General features: G+C 44.2%; 1 long non-coding RNA gene and 1 other non-coding gene across 2 annotated transcripts in view; one reads left to right on the top strand and one right to left on the bottom strand.

Annotated features, from left to right (window-relative positions):
* The first annotated feature begins 301 nt into the window (after positions 1–301).
* Positions 302–18,755, top strand: part of LOC116281456 (uncharacterized) — a 38,633-nt gene continuing 20,179 nt past the window's right edge. Inside the window, exons 1-3 of the long non-coding RNA XR_012075295.1 lie at positions 302–798; positions 1,750–1,863; positions 3,784–3,939. This is a non-coding gene — a long non-coding RNA (uncharacterized lncRNA). The remainder of the gene's footprint in view (positions 799–1,749; positions 1,864–3,783; positions 3,940–18,755) is intronic.
* TRNAG-ACC (transfer RNA glycine (anticodon ACC)) lies at positions 7,628–7,700 on the bottom strand. The gene has a single exon. It is a non-coding gene; the product is annotated as a tRNA-Gly (tRNA).

Genomic DNA, 18,755 nt, shown 5'->3' with positions numbered 1-18,755 from the left:
CCTTCCCGCCCACGTCAGGCGGAAGCAGGTGCGCGGGGGCCCACCCCGCCCTTCTCTGCAGGTGGCCCGACCCCGCCCCACTCACCTGCGCGCGCAACCCCACCCCAGCGCGGTTCTGAGCCGGCGGCGCCGGCCGCACACGCATTTATACGGCGCTATTTTAGGTCGCGCGCTCTGATTGGCCGGCTGCCGGTGAGGACACGCTTGCGCGCCGCGGGGCGGGGTGAGCCCCGGGGGAGGGGCGCTGTCTGCGGCCTCGCGGTCGGAGGCGATCTGTGTTCTGGCGTCCCGAGACCCCGACCTTTTCCGAGGGTGCTGTGGCGCCGCCGTATCCCCTGTGCAATCTGTCAGTTGGGTTATATTTTAATGAAAGAGCCTGTATGGCCGAAAGGGGCTGTGGATAGCCGAACTAATTCCCGCCTCTGGGAGGGAGTTGCCGGGTGGCCCGACACTTAGAAGCCACATGACAGAAACGGCATGAACGTTACGGGACTGGAGCCCGAAGCCGCTCCGGTGGCATTTCCTGTCTAAAGCGTTTGTCAGCTCCCTCTGCAGACCTGCCTTTCTGCCACCCTTACCTCGCCCTTTGCTAAACCAGCCCTCAGAGGCCTTCTCCGTCCTGCTGTCCCCGGGCCTCCTTTCCTCTCTCCCCCCGGTGCTGTCATTTACCCTTCTCTGAAGCCAAAGGAACAGAACACTCCTTAGACGTCGCAGGAGGATCTTGTTTCCACCGCATTTCCATTTAGTGATCAGAGAGCCACGTCTGCCTTCCCTGCTTTCTGGCTGTTCATCAATCAGGTGGTATTACTGCTCTGAATTTTAAGGTTCTTTCATTTCTCTTGGTTTGAAAGTTACTGAATAAATGCAACGTGTGATTCACGAAAAGTCCTACCATACTTAAAAAGATAAGCGAAAAGGACTATTTGAAACCGTCACTTTCTATTGGATGAGAACTTAGCTTGAAAGGGATTCTAGTCAAGAGTTCTGTGTTCCTCCCAAGAATCACAATTATCACTTATGGTTGCAAAGCCCCTGAAATAAAGGCCTTTGAGATTTCTTGAGCGCACAGCCTTGAGATCTTTTGCGGTTAGGTATGTAGAATATAGCTTAGTAACTATTGAACAGCATCAATAAAAATTACCACTCATTAAGTATTTTTCAGTAAGCCAGGCATTTAAATGCTTAACAGACATTTCACTTAGTCCTTACGAAATTCCCATGACTTAGATACCATTATTATGCCCATTTTACAGAAAGGGAAATTAAGGCCCAGAGGGTTTGAATAACTTGACTGAAGTCACACTTTAACATGATGGCAGTGCCACGTGTTCTGACTTCAACGTTTGTGCCCTTGAGTACTAGGCTCTGTAGTTTCTTTTTTTCTTGTTTTATCTGACTGGAAATTCAGTCTTGCCTGGCACAAAAGGAGATGAGATCAATCAGTCAGTGTCATAATTTCCCAGGAAGATGTTTGTCCTGCTGCTGTGCTGGCTTAAGAAAAGGATTGCTAGGAAGGGAAAATAATGGTGCCAGGGGTCTTAACAGTCTATTTCCCCTGAACAACAGACCATGTTAAACCTGTAGTACAAAGTTTTGGGAAAGATTTTGGATTGTGCTGTGCCTGTTGATATGGAGACTGGATTGTTTACAAAGCGGCCTCACTTAGATCCACTTAGTTGGTTAGGAACCAAGAAGCAAATTGGTCTTAAGACTGACTCAAAACATTTCTCTACACTTTCCCCTACACAGCTTCCAGAACTACCTGATGGAAGTTCCAAATGAAAGACACTGCAGTGGCTCCAGGGCCCCAGGCCACACAGGCCTGGGTGCAATTCCCAGCCCTCCCTCTCTGTTGGATGTTGTGTGAGTTTCTAAACTCCTCTGAAACTCATTTTCCTTATCTGTAACCTACTTTGCTGCAAGGATTAAGTGAGATCTCTGAAGTTCCTGGATTAGTGTGTGGTGTATATAGATGTTAAAAAAGGTTGGTTATCTTCCTTGCCCTTTTCCTTGAACATTTAAGATGGAAAGCACCTAGCTGTGACGATTATTCCTTTATTGTGCCTTTTACAGGGCTACATTGACAGTACTAAATTTTATAGTCAGGGAATAATTCACAGTAAGACATTTATTATCACCTATAACTTTAAACATCCCTATTGAAACTTCAGAAACAATCATTTCCAAATATCAGCTTCAGCTCTAATGGTATCTGTCATTTACTCAACAAATAGTTACTTAACATCTATTAGGTATAAGGCATTGATTTTTCTTTAATAGAGCTTTCTGAAAACATGTCAACAAAAAGAGCCTGGTTCACAAGCAGGCATTAGGGAAATTGCCTTTGCTTTTATGGTAATAATAAGCTGTTTTTTCTTACTGGTCCCAAGCTCCAACTCTGACCTTTATTCTTAATGAGAATGACATGGTCTGACAAGACAAAAAAGAAAAGAAAAACAAACACAAAAACTAAGAACTGGAACAACTAGGCATTAATAAAAATTAAAGGCATTTCTTTTAAAATATAATTCAGAGGATGTTTTCCCCTTTTAAAGCTGTTCGTTTTTGTTGATTGATCTTGCTTAATCAATTAGCAGATTGTTCTCATTACTGGTAGTCAGGGAAAGAGAAGGTTTTAATTCTTCTTTTCAAATATAAGGTTATAAAATGTGCTGTGTGTTTGTGTGTGTGTCTTGCACAGCGAGGTGTATATTACTACAGAAATGCTAACTTTGTGAACCATTACAGATCCCAGTATGTTTTAAGTAAACTGAATCTCCAGAAATTTGCAAATCATTAAATGCAATTAAGGTGGGGCTACTTTTTCCCAATTCAAAAATGTATCTCAGGCAACATGTACTTGATACCCAAATACCTGTTTGGGTTATGAGATTCAGTCCAATGAGCAGCCAATTCAACAGAAAAGAAATAAGACATACCCACTTTTTTAGATCACCGTAATGTATACTTTTAGACCTAACAGTCTTTAATAGAACTTGTGTCTTAGGGGTAAGAAATAAACATACAATTATATATAATATGATATAAGAAATTGATATATAACATAACATGCAAAATCAGTTATTGAAAATAACTGGTAAGTTATTAGCTACAAAAATGCAGTGATATGAACTGAGCATGTAATATAATAGATGCTGGATGCCAATATAGCTTAATATAATGGTTTTGATTCATCCTTTTAACTCCTTTTATTGCCGGCAAAAGTAATTTAGGGTGTGATTGGCTAAGATAATTTTTTGCTCCAATAAAAGGCTGCTTTTGAAAACCTGCCAGTCCCCTATCTCTTTACTGTTGCCTCAATACAACATCTTCTGTTGACAAAACTGAGGAACCAAATAGTAGCAGGTAATGAAAGTGCCCTCTGCTATATTGCAAAGCAAGTGAACACAGCCTCCACCCTGGAATCTGAGCCTACGAGAGTCTACATGGCCCTTTTGAAGAGTTCATTCATTCAACAAATAACTCGCTCTATTTCTATGCCCCAAGCATACACATAAATTTAAACTAGTCATGGTAGCTACTGTGAGTGGCTTGCAGTCTGGAGGAGGTAAGAGCTGAACAAGCAAACAAGGCAGCTGAGAATTCATTCCTACCATAGAGGAATGCAAGTCTGTGTGCACGGGTGTAGAGTTGGAGAAGGCTATGGAGATTGTAGGCAACACCAAGCTCAAGGGCTTAGGCTGTGGGAGTGTTGAGAGATGCAGGCAGTCAGCACACAGCAGCCTGAGAGCCACACTAAAGCATCTGATCCCCATCCTGCAGGTAGTGTGGAACCTAAAGGAAGTTAAGACGATGTGGAAAAGCTGCTTCCTGGAGTCTGCAGACTGGCCTTCCGTGCTGTTCTAAAGGAAGAAAAATGGAGGCCTCGGATCTGGTTAACAGTTCTGAGAGGTGGTACTGCCCCTGTTACTTGCCGTGGTAAGGTATTTTACTATCTCTGCTTTGCCCAGAATTAGAACTTCAGCTGAATTTTTAGGGAAATTATTTTGCCAGACATCAGTCCTTGTTCTCTGATAGTAAACAAATGGTTCCAGCAGCGTGGGGGATAATTGCCACATTTAATACATACAGCATTCTAATATGTTTAGACTTGGCCTTTTGTCTGAAAACTGCAAGTTTAAGGATTTTTTGTCTTTTTTACTGACATTGCTCACTTTACTATGAAACACATGCTAAGGCTCTCTGCTTTATTTGGGAGTTTATAATAATGGCTTGCTTGTACAAGGTCCTAGCCAGCAAATCTTTGTTACAGAATGCCACAGTCACACAAAGGGGCACATTTTAACATAAACATTATTGATAAGATGGAGGCTAAATGTTCCTGCCAAAACAATCAGTGGAGCATAAGAAATGCACACCATGGAATGAACACCTGAAGATCAGTTCCGAGGTACACCTGAAATAGGAAAGATGCTGGATACTGATTCTATAATGGCTGTGTCCAAAGACTACGTAACTCAAAATCTATCAAGTTAAAATACAGAAGCATTCCTGGCCATTTACTGTGCCTTGCACTGGGGAGTCTTGATTATTTCTTTAACAGTAAAACTAAAGAGTCACACTACATGGGTGGATCTGGGCAGGGCAGGATGGTTCATGATGGTAGTATTTTATAGCAGGAATCCTAAAAATGCCTAGAATGAAAGATAAACCCTTCTCTGGCTAATGTCGGCAATCATTAGATGCCTTCACCTAGTCCTTGGTCACAAGCCCCTTCTCAAAGCTCCAGATAACAGAAGACTGGCTGAAACATTGTGGTGATTGCTGTGGGAATCTTGACTAAAGGGAGATAGATAAACAGATAGACAGATAGATAGATAGACAGATTATAGATAGGGCAGCTTCCCAGGTGCATGAAAAGCCTTTTAGGAAGGAGCTGTTTCACACCACTAGGGATGGGTTGTCAAGATGGGCAGACTTTGAAAAAGCCTGACATTTTACTGTTGTCTAGAGGTTTCCCAGGCATTCTCCCAAAGCTGGAGGTTTCCCAGGGGAGCCAGTGGCATGCATTCTTGGCCTGGCTACATAGCAACTTACTTGCCAGTAGAAGTGTACCTTTCAGAGTAATTACTCAAGGTGTTTTCAAACTAGGTGTTCAGAACTGAAATTTCTAGTAACAAGGTAGACAATCTAATTTGAAAACACTCTTACTACAAAACATCTGAAAATACTAGATAAAATACGACAGATTTCCCTTTAAATGCATATTTAAATTACCAAGACCTGATGGTCTCAGTAACCCAGGGGTTTGGGGATTTCATCCCTGTAGATAAAGTTTGTTGTAAAGTTTACCAGTGAAAAGTGAAAGACATAAAATCAGAATTTCTAAAGTTACTTTCTTAAGCTAATCCATGTTGCTGATACTGCCAGTCTACAAATGTGAAGTATACACAATCCATCATATTCCCATTTTAAAAAGAAACCAAGGCCTGCCTTCCTTTAATAATTCAGTTTCACAGCCCTTGGGATCAGTGGCTCACACAAAGGTGTGTTAAGCAGGGCAGTGATCTGGCAGAGTCAGGAGACTTTTCATGCAAAGAGAATGAGCAAATAAGTACATATATTGAGGATAATGGCAATCAGGTTTCTCACTGTTGAAAAGAGGAGTTACAGATATGGAAAGGGGAGAAGTTAGAATGAACCATGTTGTGTTGCATTGAAATTAGAGATAATATGTACTGATGGTTTTCAATATATGTGTGTGTATATGTACACCTATAATTTCAACTTCTGACTATTGAGAGAGCCTAAAACAGACCCCCAATAGCAATGAGCACACCTAGCACCAAAATCTTGTTTTCTAAAGCCCATTATTTACTGAAAGCAACTGGGGTTCCCTGATTCCACAGCCGAATCAGGGAAAGTATAAGATGAATCTGGAACATCTTGTTGGCCTATAAAGTAATATTGCCATAGACAGGTAGGTAGATAGATAGATAGGCAGAGAGAAGAGACACCTCAGACTTCTAGCAGCATGCCAATCAATAAATATAGATGGAATGGTAGAATTATAAAATCACCTTTTGGTAACTCATCATAGTAATAATTAATTTAAGCAAGAAACTTCAACAGATGCTAAAACCAAGTGAACAAAAGTTTGATGAGGAATGAGATATTTGCATAGTCTCAAACAAAGAGAAAATTAGTAAGTTAATGGTGAAAAACCTCATAGATAACACCTGAATCAGATGATCAAAGTTAACATCGTTGGTGGGCTACAGTGCAGACATGCCACGTCCAAGAACCACACCATGCACAACTAGTCCTGAAAATGGCACACAAATGGCATTGAGAAACTATGAAAGTATGACTCTTAAGACTTCAAATTTGTGAGGAACATGTGCTTTGCCAAGAAGCACAAGAAGAGTCTGAAGATGATGCAGGCCAACAGTGCCAAGGCCGTGAGTGCACATGCCAAGGCTCTCAGGGTACTTGTCTAGCCCAAGGAGGTCAAGCCCAAGATCCCAAAGAACATTAGTCACAAGTTCAGTTGACTTGCCTACATTGTTCCCCCAAGCTCAGGACGCATGCTGGCGCCTCCAGCCCTAAGAGTCTCAAGCTTTGCTGGCCAAAGGCCAAGGCCAAGACTCAAACTAAGGTCCAGCTCCAGCTCCAGTTCCAGCTGCCATTCAGGCCTCCTAAAGGTGCCTGTGCCCCATGAAGGCCCTGGAGTAAAGGTCTCTGTGTGCCAATATGAGGAAAGAAGGACTGCTGTTTGCATGAGGCTAGTGTCCTCCTGTGTTATTTGTACAATAAACCTGAGGCAGGAGCTGTCAAAGAAATTAATATCATTGATAAAGGGACATTGATAAAGGGACAAATCACATGTCAACTGATGGGGTACAGTAAGAACGCAAATCACTTCTGTGAAATTCATACTAAAATGTCTAATCTGAATCTAATTATGAGAATGTATCAGACACATCCAAATTGAGAAACATTCTATAAATCAACTGGCTTATTATCTTCAAAATGTCAATGTTTTGAGAGACCTGGAAAGACCAAGCAACCAATTCAGACTGAAGGAGATTAAGGAAACTTGACAACTAAGTGAGGTACCCAATCCTGTATTGGATCATTTGTCTATAAAGGACATTTGGACAATTGGTGAAAAATGGAATGGAGTTGGTGACAGTTGTAATGTTCCAGTGTTGATTTCCTAGTCTTGATGGTTATATTGTGGTTTTGTGGAAGACCATCCTCATTGGCAGGCGATTTACATGAAGGTTTTTAAGGGTAAGGGGAAATCATGCCTGCAGCTTACTCTCAAATTGTTCAAGAACTAATAAGTTCTTTGAATTATTCTTGCAACAGTTTTGTGTTTTGGAATTATTAAAACAACACAAAACCCCAAGGACTTCAAGCATGTTAGCACTAATATGTTTGTACCACAATTTAGTACCACATTTAGTAGGCATCCACTAGTGCAGTGCACTCTGCCTAGTCACCCTTACTGAGCCAGTTTTGCCCAACTTAAAAAAAAAAGAATTTGGAAAAGTTGGGCCTGGCAATGCAAATTTACTGTGTGTATGTGTGTGTGTGTGTGTGTGTGTGTGTGTGTGTGTGTGTGTGTTGGCAGTGGGTGGGAGTAATTTTTTTTTTTTGATGGAGGTACTGGGGATTGAACTTAGGACCTCATGCATGGTAAGCATGTGCTCTACCACTGAGCTATACTCTCCCCTACTCGAATTTACTTTTTGAGATCAAGTGTCTATTCAAGTCAGAATCTGCAGCACCGTGAACACAACCCCTCATTCTTTCCATTAAGGCATCCTTACAGTTGGGAGCCATCTCCAATCATAAAATGCTTAAATATTACCATGGCTCTAATTGCTTACTGCTGAAGATTAATGTCATGTTCGGATTGGAAATATACCCAGGGGCAGATTTAGGTTTTATTTATGCCTCTCCAAGAAAAATAATGTAAAATTACAAATTAAAAAATTGGCACAGGACCTTTGCAGGAAGGAGACCATGCAAGTGAGGGGCTCAAAGTTCATGCCCCATTTTCTCCAGAAATCCACCCTTGATTCCACACAAATCAGACAGACCCACCTATTCAGAAGAGTCTCTTGACTCTTGACTCAATGACTTCCCCTATGGCAGCGTCTTTTAAACCCAGTGAATCAGGATTCTGCTAGGACTTTTCTCTCCAGATAACCCTAAGCTTTGGTTTGGGCTGTCGCCTTGACGTACCCTCTTGGTATCAACAGAATGACTGTACCCACATGTGAAGGAGATTGTTCCGTGAGATGCCAGAGATTACATGGGTTGTTCACCAGGCAAACCCGTTTATTTTGAGGTCATACTTCATGTACACAGGTCATATAATAAGGCCATAGAGAATGATAGTGGATTTTACTTACAGTGCAATTTGCAGAGTCACTCTGGAGAATGTCACAAGGCTGCTAAGCCGAGTAACCATTCACTGCAATATTTTTCTCACCTATACCACGTAGGGCGTGTCACCTACATCACGAAACCTACCAAGCGCCCGGGAGTGCGTGGTACTGCACTAGATACTACAGGCCCTTCTCAACAGGAACCCTTGAGCCGCCTCTTCACCTGATCTTCCCCGACGTCACCCTGCCTCCCTGCCTCCTGTCAAGTCTCAGGGTCCCATCATTAGAGCCACCGTGGTCCTCAGTTAGCTCCTTACTGCCCACGGACAAGGTTGTGTCCCCTTGGATGCACATGGGCCCCTCACATTAACCTCCATGGTGCTTCTCCAGCCTCACCTTCCCTTGGTCCCGTTCCTTCCTCCATGCCAGCCAACCCTGATGCTGCCCCCAAAGAGGCCACATCTCTTTGCCTTCACATCCTTGTCTTGCTGGCCCATGTGTACTTCTCCTCTTCTCCCCCTGGCAGACTTCTACTCAGCCCTGAAGAAACAGCCTTTCTTAGTCTGCTCAGGCTGTGTAACAAAGTGCTGCAGACTGGGTGGCTTCTAAATGACAAAAGTGTATTTCTCACAGCTCCTGGGGGCTGGAAGCCCCGGGTCAAGGGCAGGCATGGTCAGGTTCGGTGGGAGCCCTCCTTCTGGTTCAGCACTAGTGCCTTCTCTCTGCATCCTCGTGGGGTAAAAGGGTGAGGAGCCTCTTTTATAAGGGCACTAAATAAACCCATTCACAAGGGTTCTTCTCTCATGATCTAAGCACCTCCCCAAGGCCCCACCTCCTAACACCATCATCTTTGCAGGTTCGGGTTTCAACATACGAATTTGGGGGACACATTCAGACCATAGCACAGCCCAGATGTCACCTCCTCTGGGAGGCCTCCACTTCTCAGAAGCAGAGTCGGCCATTCCCTCACATGGTTTTGGGGCCCAGAGCCTGCTTCTGCCTTCATCACCTCCAGTTTAACCATGAATTCTTTATCTGTCATCCATGGTGGCCTGGAAACAGCCAGAAGCAAGGACCATGTCTCGCTCATCTCTGTAGACCCAACACCCTGACACTCTGCCTGGCGTGTGGCTGCTACAAGTATTCTGTTAACTGCCTGCTTAATCTCTGCTAGGCCAAACCGATAAATACACTCCTAAAATGCATCTGTGACCCCAGGTAAGGGTGGGGAGCCTCTGGGAGGCCTCCTCCCTCCCATAAACAAGGGTGAGATGACTCAGTTGTCATCTTGGCCTGAGACCTGGGATCAGGAAAGCCCTGAGTGGGAGGAGCTCCCAGCTAGCAATCTTTGGTCAGCCAGAGGCCACTGCAGGATCCTCCCGGGGTGGGTGGGGGGCGCTGTGAGTCTGGGCACCTCGGAGGGTGGGGCAAGTGTGGGGCAAGGGAAACAGGCCAGAGGTGATCGGGCTCTCCAGCCAGTGCCAGGGAAAAGAAGGGGCACAAGAGGTGGCCTGTGTCATCTTTGCATGTTGGTTAAATCCTTGAAAGAAAAGATAAGGAACTGGAGTGGCAATGATGCACTGATAACAGCCATGTAAAAACTTCATCGTTTCACCAACAAATCCATCTGAGAAAAACACACATCTCAGCCAGTTGGCCTTAAGATTGTTTGCTCTGCCCTGTTAAAAAGAAAGGGAGGAGGAAAAAAAAAGGATTAAAAAGTGCCAGAGATTGTGGGAAATAAATCATAGCTGTTTAGATTCTACCCATTTCATCAACATTCCCAGTTGCTCCTCCAGAGAGGTCTGGCCTGGCTGGAGCTTGACATTGCCTGATACCTTCCATTTATCTCTTGGTTTATCTCTCAAAGGGAAATATTTGGGAGAAGGGAACACCGCACTTCTGCTGAAGGTGCTTCGGTGACTATGTTCAGCGCAGCTCTTGCTGTCCTGGAGGGCCGGGCTGTGTGGCCTCGCGGGCCCTTGAGATATGCGGCATCAGAAAACCTGACATTAGGAAATCCCCATCCTGGATCTGGCTGCACCTCAGGTTAGAACGTGTCCTGGTTCCGTGTGGCTGAGAACCTGCCATATGGTGACATTTCAATGCCAGGACAGGCTTATTTAGAATATTTTAAAGTAAATTTTTCCACCAATAAATTAGTCCTGAGTATGCTAACTCCTTTCCCCTGTTCATGTCTAGGAAAAGGGATAGTCTCAGGCCTCCTTAGGCCCTGGAGTCAAGGCCCTTCTGCCCTCTTGTCAAGGTATCAAGGCCGTGCAAGTCTCCCATCCACCCCAGCATCATGGACTGCCCTACACCCCAAGGGCCATTCATGAAAAAGCGGGGCTCCTGCCTCAGCTGGGAGCCATCTGTTTTGGGATATGTTGGCCCAAGGCTCAGAAATAAACAGGAGATATAACCCTCCTCTGCTTCAGATGTTAATAATAATAATAATAATAATAATAATAATAATAATAATAATATCAACAAGTATTCTATCTACTGACTGCTTGTGCTGTGCCAGGCTCTGTGCTAAGCACTTTGTCCAGCTTCATTCCATCCTCACTCCAGCCCTAGGGGATTGGTGTTACTATCCCCACTTCTCAAACCTGCCTAGTCTCCCAGCTGCTAAACGGCAGAGTCCAGTCCCCAAGCTCCTAGCCTCTCACACACTTCCACTCCCCCAAGGATATCTGTCTGGCTGATCCTGTCCATGACAGGGGACAGTTGCCACATACGATGAGGACTCTACAGGTCACTCACTTCCCTCAGGTGGATCTAGGGTGTCTTCCTCTTCTCCCCGTCCAACCAGGACCCCTCTCAGCCCCTCATGCACCAGGAAGCCTCCCCAAGTCTAACAGGGTCCACTGACCACCCCTTCCCAAGTGCTCTCTAGTACCCCCAACACTCAAAGTGTGACCCAGGCTTGGTACCAACTGAGAGAAATTCGGAACCTCAGACCCTACCTGCAATCCATATTTTTATTTATTTATTTATTTAGTGGGGGAAGGTAATTAGGTTTTTTATTTATGTATGTATTTATTTAACAGAGATACTGAGGATCGAACCCAGGACCTCGTGCATGCTAGGCAGGCACCCTACCACTGAGCTACACCCTCCCCCTGGCCAATCTGCATTTTAACAAGACCCGGGTGACTCCGGCACCATGATCTGTGTCTTCCTCACGTATCAGTGGTCTCATGTGGTTCTAGAGCTGTTTGTAGGTGGCCCCTTCATCTTTCTGGAGAGATTATAAGTGGAATATTGGTTTGCCCCAATTCCTGGAGACTGTCTAAGCTGGATAGTTGGAATAGAACAGGTGATCTGGGGTACATCATGAGCGCCGTTGAATGGTAGCTTGTACATCACTATTATCTCAGGGACCCCTGACTTTTGTTAGGGTCCCGAAGGTGCATAAACGTTCACTTGTTTAGTAGGGGCTTTAGGGGTCTACCAGGAGGTTCCTGGAAGAAATGACACTTTGTTTTTTTAATGCTAAAAGAACCCAGCCCCAGTTCTGGAATTCTCCCCTGGGGCTACCTCTCTGACCCCACATCTCAGGTGTCCCGAGTGCCCCAATCCTCAGTGCATTCTTGGCGGCACAGCACCGCTGAATCAAAGAGGGAGCCACCTCCTGCGGGCTCTGGAATTTCAAAACCCTGTTCATAAAAGAGTTTATAGGAATCCTGTGGCCTCTACCAGGCTACTGCCAGGTCCCTGACTCTGTACTTCAGAGCTGTCACTACCTCTTTAACAGCTCTCACTTTTTAAAATCACCTATTTAACATGTGCACCAGCACCCAGAGAAAAATTATATACCCTTTCTCACTTCCTGTGGGAAGGGTGGGGCCCACCGCTGACTGCTCTTTGGCAGTTGCTGTGAGTCACTCTGGGAGTGAGGGCCTTTAGCAGGGAGGGAAGTGATTTGTGTGGTCTTTGGAATGCAGGTATGGGCCGTACCTTCTTTGCTGATAAAAGAGAGTTGTGAGAAGGCAACCTGTTACATAAAAGCACATAGTGAGTGAGTGTGTGTATGTGGTGGGGGGGGGTGCGCCTGCCCCCATCCCCCGCCCTGGGAGGAGAGGGCGGTTTATGTTCTGGCAGCCTTTGGCAGGGTTGGAGTGCCATGATGTTCTCTCTGTGATGAGAGTCAGCACGTCCCCTTGGGCGTACCCCAGGCTTGCCCTTGCAGGGACTACACCTGCTCTTGGTGGACACCAAGTTAGATGCTGTTGAGGCTGTAAGGATGCAGCTGAGGCAGTTGGTGTCAGGGTGCCTTCCTGGCTCTCCACAAAGGCCAGTCCCAGGCTTTCACGGTGCAGGTCTGGAGGGGCGAGTCTTAAGTCAAGCCCAGGGAAGCGGGGCTCAGCCACAACATAGGCTCAGTCCAGGGACAGGGAGCTCTGGGACTGAACTGACACTTGCATTCACTACATGTGCAAGACTCTTGAGCCTTGGTACAGGTGAGCCATCAGCCCGGGACCGGCCCAGAACAAGGCCAAGGAGAGGGCAGGTGTGGAAGGCAGCTGCTGGGTGGAGAGGCCACATTCGTGTGTTCGGACTTCTTTCCCCTTCTCTGTTTCAGAGCTGGTGTCACAGAAGGGTTAGGAGAGTGGAGTTAGGGTTCCAAACTCAGTTCTGCCACATCCTAGATGCAGAGTCCTTAGGCAAGTTACTTAAGCTCTCTGTGCGTCAGTTTCTTCCTCTATAAAATGGACAATAATAACATCCACCTCACAGAATTGTGGTGAGGATTAAAGAGATTAATTCACATAAAGAGCTTAGAACAGCAGCTGGCCCTCAGTCAGTATTAACCGTTATACTTTGGGAACAAAAATCGACGTCCTAGAAGGTGGCCGGAATAGGGCAGGGGAAGCATTTTAATCTCCTGAAACTCAAAAGACAAACTTCATCCAGAGGTTTTCCTACACTGGCAAAGAGGAGGACCAGCACATACGTCACTTCTGTTGTCAGGGATACGTTTTCAGGATTATATTGTAACATAGTAGCAAAGCCCTAACTGCTTTAGGAGAAAACCTTACCTTAGGGGACCCAGGGCTGGTTCTCAAGCCACTTCCATTTTGGGAATTAACTTCATGGTCTACTAAAATTAGAAGAATATCAATGTTCTGAATCTATACCTGAGATTTTTTGATTGGTATTTCTGTGTAAAATGTATGGTTTTATGGAGGAAAGTTCTCTAAACCAAGCATATTTCTATTTCTGCCTCTTTTTACAGTACTTATAATAAATCAATCGCCACTTCACTATTTTTGGAGCCTGCCTTGAATCTACTGAAAATCTATGTAATTGGAAAATGCTACACTATATTAATCTTTGTGATCTATTCATTCATCTATTCAATAGGCATTTATTAAGCATCTACTACATCCCAAGTTAGACGCTATTAAGGCTGGAAGGATGTAAGTGATCTAGGGCCCTACCTTGGGGGAGACTATAGTCAGTACAAAACACATACGCTAAATTAGGATAGAATCAATAAAAGAAGAAGGACTATAGAAGAGACCATAAAGTGCTCACATCAGGATTCGCTAACTAGTTTAAAATTATCAAATCAAATTTAATAACACTTCCAAATGCTGACATGTGCTCTGTTGAGGAGCTCAGAGGCATAATTGACTACTTGACCTGGAGAGTTTAGAGGCTTAGAGACACTCACAGTCACACGAACCACAGACAGACAAGCCAAACAATGGTCATCAGATAAGAAAAGGAAAGAAACACATCTCTTTAAGCAAAAGATTTCTCAGGTGGCAATGGAAAGCAAGCAAAGGAATTAAGATAGAATAGCATTCCCTTTCATAAACCCTGTTTACTATAATCTTACGAATTAATGTAAACTCCATGTGTACTTCTTGTACTAGGAAAATGCACTGCCTTCATGAAACAAAAGAGCACTCAGTTCTTCAGAGGAAGGGAATAGTTGTCACATAAAACCTATTGCCTAGCAACAAAACAGCAACTCATCACACCTGTCTCCCAGCCATAGACACACATAGCCTCACCCTCACGCCTGCTCATTCCTCCTGACGTACAAACACAGGATTCTTTTAATAGGATCTGTAGTTATGATAACTGGGTTTTTAAGGCTGTAGTTAAAAACACCAATCAATAGGAAGTCCTGCCGGTTGCTAAGAATTTAATCATATAGTCAGAGCCTTTGAAAGAACCATGACATAATAAAACAAGAGGGCCATTGAACTCGGTTCCTAGTCTTTTCTTTCTTTTCTTTCTTTCCTTCTTTCTTTCTTTCCTTCCTTCTTTCTTTCCTTCCTTCTTTCTTTCCTTCCTTCCTTCTTCTCTTCCTTCCTTCCTTCCTTCTTTCCTTCCTTCTTTTTCCTACACTGAAAGTTTCTCAGAAGCATCTCTCCTTTGCCCCTCAGCTAGGGGTACCAGGTGGTCCTTCCCCTCTGGCTCTCATGCTCAGTGTGAAAATAGAATCATGCAATGGAGCACTTCTTTTCAGAGTCTAAATCTATGGGTGAAAACCCAAATCCATTTCAATGCCGGATTTGTTTCATTGCCTGATGCTAAGTCAAAATCAGCAGCTCATCTTACCTTCAAACATTGGGTATCACAGAGCCGGTGGACATGATGTTTGGAAGTGAGTTGCTAACCAACATTCTGTGGAATAGAATGTATTCAGTGATGTGACTCACAGATTAATTACTTCACCCTCATGGACCTCAAACTGGGTGTGCCATTTGCTATAGATTGACTCAGAGCTTAACCCTTCCAGGTACGGGGAAATTTCACTTGCCTTCCTCCTTCTCGAAGTCTCATTTCTGAATGGTAGCAGAAGTGTCTGTGGGAGAAACTGCTGGTTAGGGAAGATGGTGGTTCTTGGGGGCACCTCCCCTGAGAGCTGGATTAGCTGTTTCTCAAGATGTTTCAGCCATCACCAGGCACTGATTATGGGAAAATGCAAATCTCAGCAATTAGACATAAAAACTGAAATAACTTTCCTCTCTAGCTATGTAAGCAGTTTGCATTCGGGAAAAGTTCAATATTCCATGAGATGAAGCATGTTATCCCATTCCATTTATTACCGTTTTTGAGGCAGACATGTAAGGTGTGTTTGCCTTGTCAGCACTCTAAGGTCTTAAACCTCTCATGCTATCCAAAGGCCTCAATAGGAGGGAGAGGTCTATATACCTGCCCTGTGTGTGCCCCATCTAAATGGTTGTAAAAGTTCTCTTGTGCAAATAAACAGGGACACCAGTGTGACATCAGTAGGAAAACTTTCAGCTTCAGTCATCAAGGACATAGGCCCCCAAGTTCTTTGTGATTTGATGATCTGTCATTTTCTTCCAATCTTCTTTTCTCTGCTTAAGATCAGTTGTAGTAAGAGTCCAACAACTTGTGATAAACCAGCAAAGGCAAAATATTTCATCTCGGCTCTGAAATGTTAGTACAGTCTTAATATTGCTAATGGACGGCTGGTGATTTCTGCAGGAGTTAAGAAGAATCTAGAGTCACAAGCTGACCCAAGAAAGTAGGGTTTTTTTAAAAAGACATTCAGTTTTTAAAGCAGTTTTAGGCTCACAGCAAAATTTAGGGGGAGGTACAGAGATTTTCCTTTTACCCCTTGCCCTTAATATGCACATCCTCCCCCTTTCTCAACATCCCCCGCCAGCATGGAACATTTGTTACAGTTGATGGACCTACATGAACACATCATCATCACTCAAAGTCCCTAGTTTGCATTAGGGTTAATTCTTGATGTTTTACACCATATGGGTTTTGGCAAATATATAATAATAATGTATCTACCATTATAGTATCACACAGAGTAGTTTCACTGCCCGAAAAATCCTCTGTGCTCCACTTATTCACCCTCCCTCACCCCAATCCCTGGCAACCATTGAATCTTCTACCACCTCCATAGTTTTGCCTTTTCCAGAATGCCATATTGTTGGCATCATACAGTATGTGGCTTTTTCAGATTGGCGGCTTTCAGTAATACCCATTTAAGTTTCCTCCACATTTTTTCGTGGTCTGATGGCTCAGTGCTTTTTAGTGCTGGATAATACTCCATTGTTTGAATGGATCACACTTTATCCAGTCACCTGATAAAGACAATCTTGTTTGCTTCCAAGTTTTGGCAATTATGAATAAAGCTGTTATAAATGTTCTTGTATACAGCTTTGTGTGCACATGAATTTTCAACTCATTTGGGTGAATACCAAGGAGTGCAGTTGCTGGATCATGTGATAAGAGTATGTTTAGTTTTGTGAGAAGCCACCAGACCGTCTTCCAAAGTGGTTGTATCACTTTGCATTCCCACCGGTGAGGAATGAGGGTTCCTGCTGCTTCCCACCCTCACCAGCATTTGGTGTTGTCAGTGCTCTGGATTTTGGCTGTTCTAATTGGTGTGTAGTGGTATCTCGTTGTTTTAATTTGCACTTTCCTGTTGACAGACGATGTGGTGCATCTTTTCATATGCTTATTTGCTATGTGTATGTCTTCTCTGGTGAGGTGTCTATTAAGGCTTAGGCCAAATTTCTAGTCAGGTTGTTTGTTTCCTTATTTTTGAAGGAAAGCAGTGGTGAGGGGTAAGTTAGTCTCTTCATCACCTAAACGCCCAGATAAGTCAGCTGTGCCTCAGGCCCCATGGTGCAGGAAAGCTCCCCCTTCCAGAACAGTCCTCGGGCTGGCACAAAGGTGACTCAGGGGCTGAAGGCACAGCCTTGGAGACCCCTGCCTTTATGTCCTTTCCTGCTGGATGGCCTTAGGCAAGTTACTTCTCATCTCTTACAATTAGGTTTCATTTCCATAAAAACTAGGATCCTAGTCCTCACGTCCAAGGGTTTGTATGGATTAAAGAAGATAACACAGACAGTGCTCCAGCCTAGCGCCTGACACGGAGGGTGAGGGTTCAGGAAACGTTACTTGTCATTAATAAGAAGAACCATTGTACGGAGTTATTAAGTGAAACTGGGTTTTAAGAACAGCAGTGTTGGCCAGTACAGTTTGTGTATTAGTTTGCTAGGAACGCCAGAATATTAAAGATGGTGTAGCTTCAGTAACAGAAATCTATTTTCTCGCCCTTCTGGAGGACAGAAGTCCAAGATCAAGGTGTCAGGGCTGGTTTCTCCTGAGGCCTCTCTCCTCGGCTTGCAGATGGCCGCCTTCTCACTGCCTCTTACACAGTCTTCTTTCTGTGTGTATCTGTGTCTAAATTTCCTCCTCTTATAGAAACATCAGTCTTATTGGGTAGGGCCCACCCTGATGACCGCATTTCAATTTCACTACCTCTTTAAAGGCCCTGTCTGCAAACACTCACCTGCTAAGGTGCTGGGGGTCAGAACTTCAGTATGTGAATTTTGAGGGGACACAATTCAATCAATCCGTAACAGTCTGGAAAAATCTACATGCTTTGTTTAGGCTTTTCAGGGAAGTGAGATAAGTTTTGAAGAGACCAGGGAAAGAAATTGTTTCTGCTCGATACACTCTGAACTCTGCTTTGCAGGGCTTGGCATGTGAGGGAGCTGGCACTGTTAAATGGAGCAAACAAAAGCTGCCTTGTTGAATGGAATCCTCTCACACCAAACAGCTGCCGAAACGCACAGCCCCATGTGTTGTGGGTTGAATTGTGTTCCCCCCAAATTTATATGTTGGAATCCTAACCCCTAGTATCTCAGAATGTGGCCTTAATTTAGAGACAGGGTCCTTATAGAGGTTATCAAGTTTAAAATGAGGTCCTTAGTGTGTGCTCTAATCCAATATGACTGGTGTCATAAACGGCGGGAGTTCGTAGCCAGAGACACACATTAGGAAGATGATCTAAAGACGTGTCTACAAGCCAAGAGAGAGGCCTAGAACAGCGCCTCCCCTCGGCCCTCAAAAGGAACCAGCCCTGCTGACACCTTGATTTAGGACTTCTACCCTCCAGAATTGTGAGAAAATGAATTTCTGTTGTTTAAGTTGTACTTTGCTACGGCAGCCCTCGCAGACTAATATATCACGCTTCCTTCATTAACTTAACAATGATTTAATCCGATTTTATGGTGCACTAGACCTAAAGACACAATGATGAATAACATACATCACCTTCCTACCCTTGTAGAAAGCTTGTAGACTTTGGGGAGAAGCAATTATGTTAAAAATCATGTGGGTTTATTGTGTCTAGTGTCCATTTCCTTGTTGGTTGGGAAATATGTTTTCTGCTTTTATTTTACTTCAGTGCAAAACATTAATTTTGCTAAGAAGGAGTCATTCTCCATGAGGTGTGGGAAACGTTCAGCCTCCCTCAAGAGTCCTGCCTCCAGCCCTAGTTGCCTAACTCTTCATCCAGTCTAGACACCCCCAGTCCTTCCTCCACTCAGGATCAGAGTCTTGGGAAGGCAAACCAGTCTTGCCACAACT

Source organism: Vicugna pacos, chromosome 8, assembly GCF_048564905.1.
Source record: "Vicugna pacos chromosome 8, VicPac4, whole genome shotgun sequence".
Lineage (NCBI taxonomy): Eukaryota > Metazoa > Chordata > Mammalia > Artiodactyla > Camelidae > Vicugna > Vicugna pacos.
The sequence above is the reverse complement of the archived record's forward strand: the minus strand, read 5'-3'. Positions and strand labels throughout refer to the sequence as shown.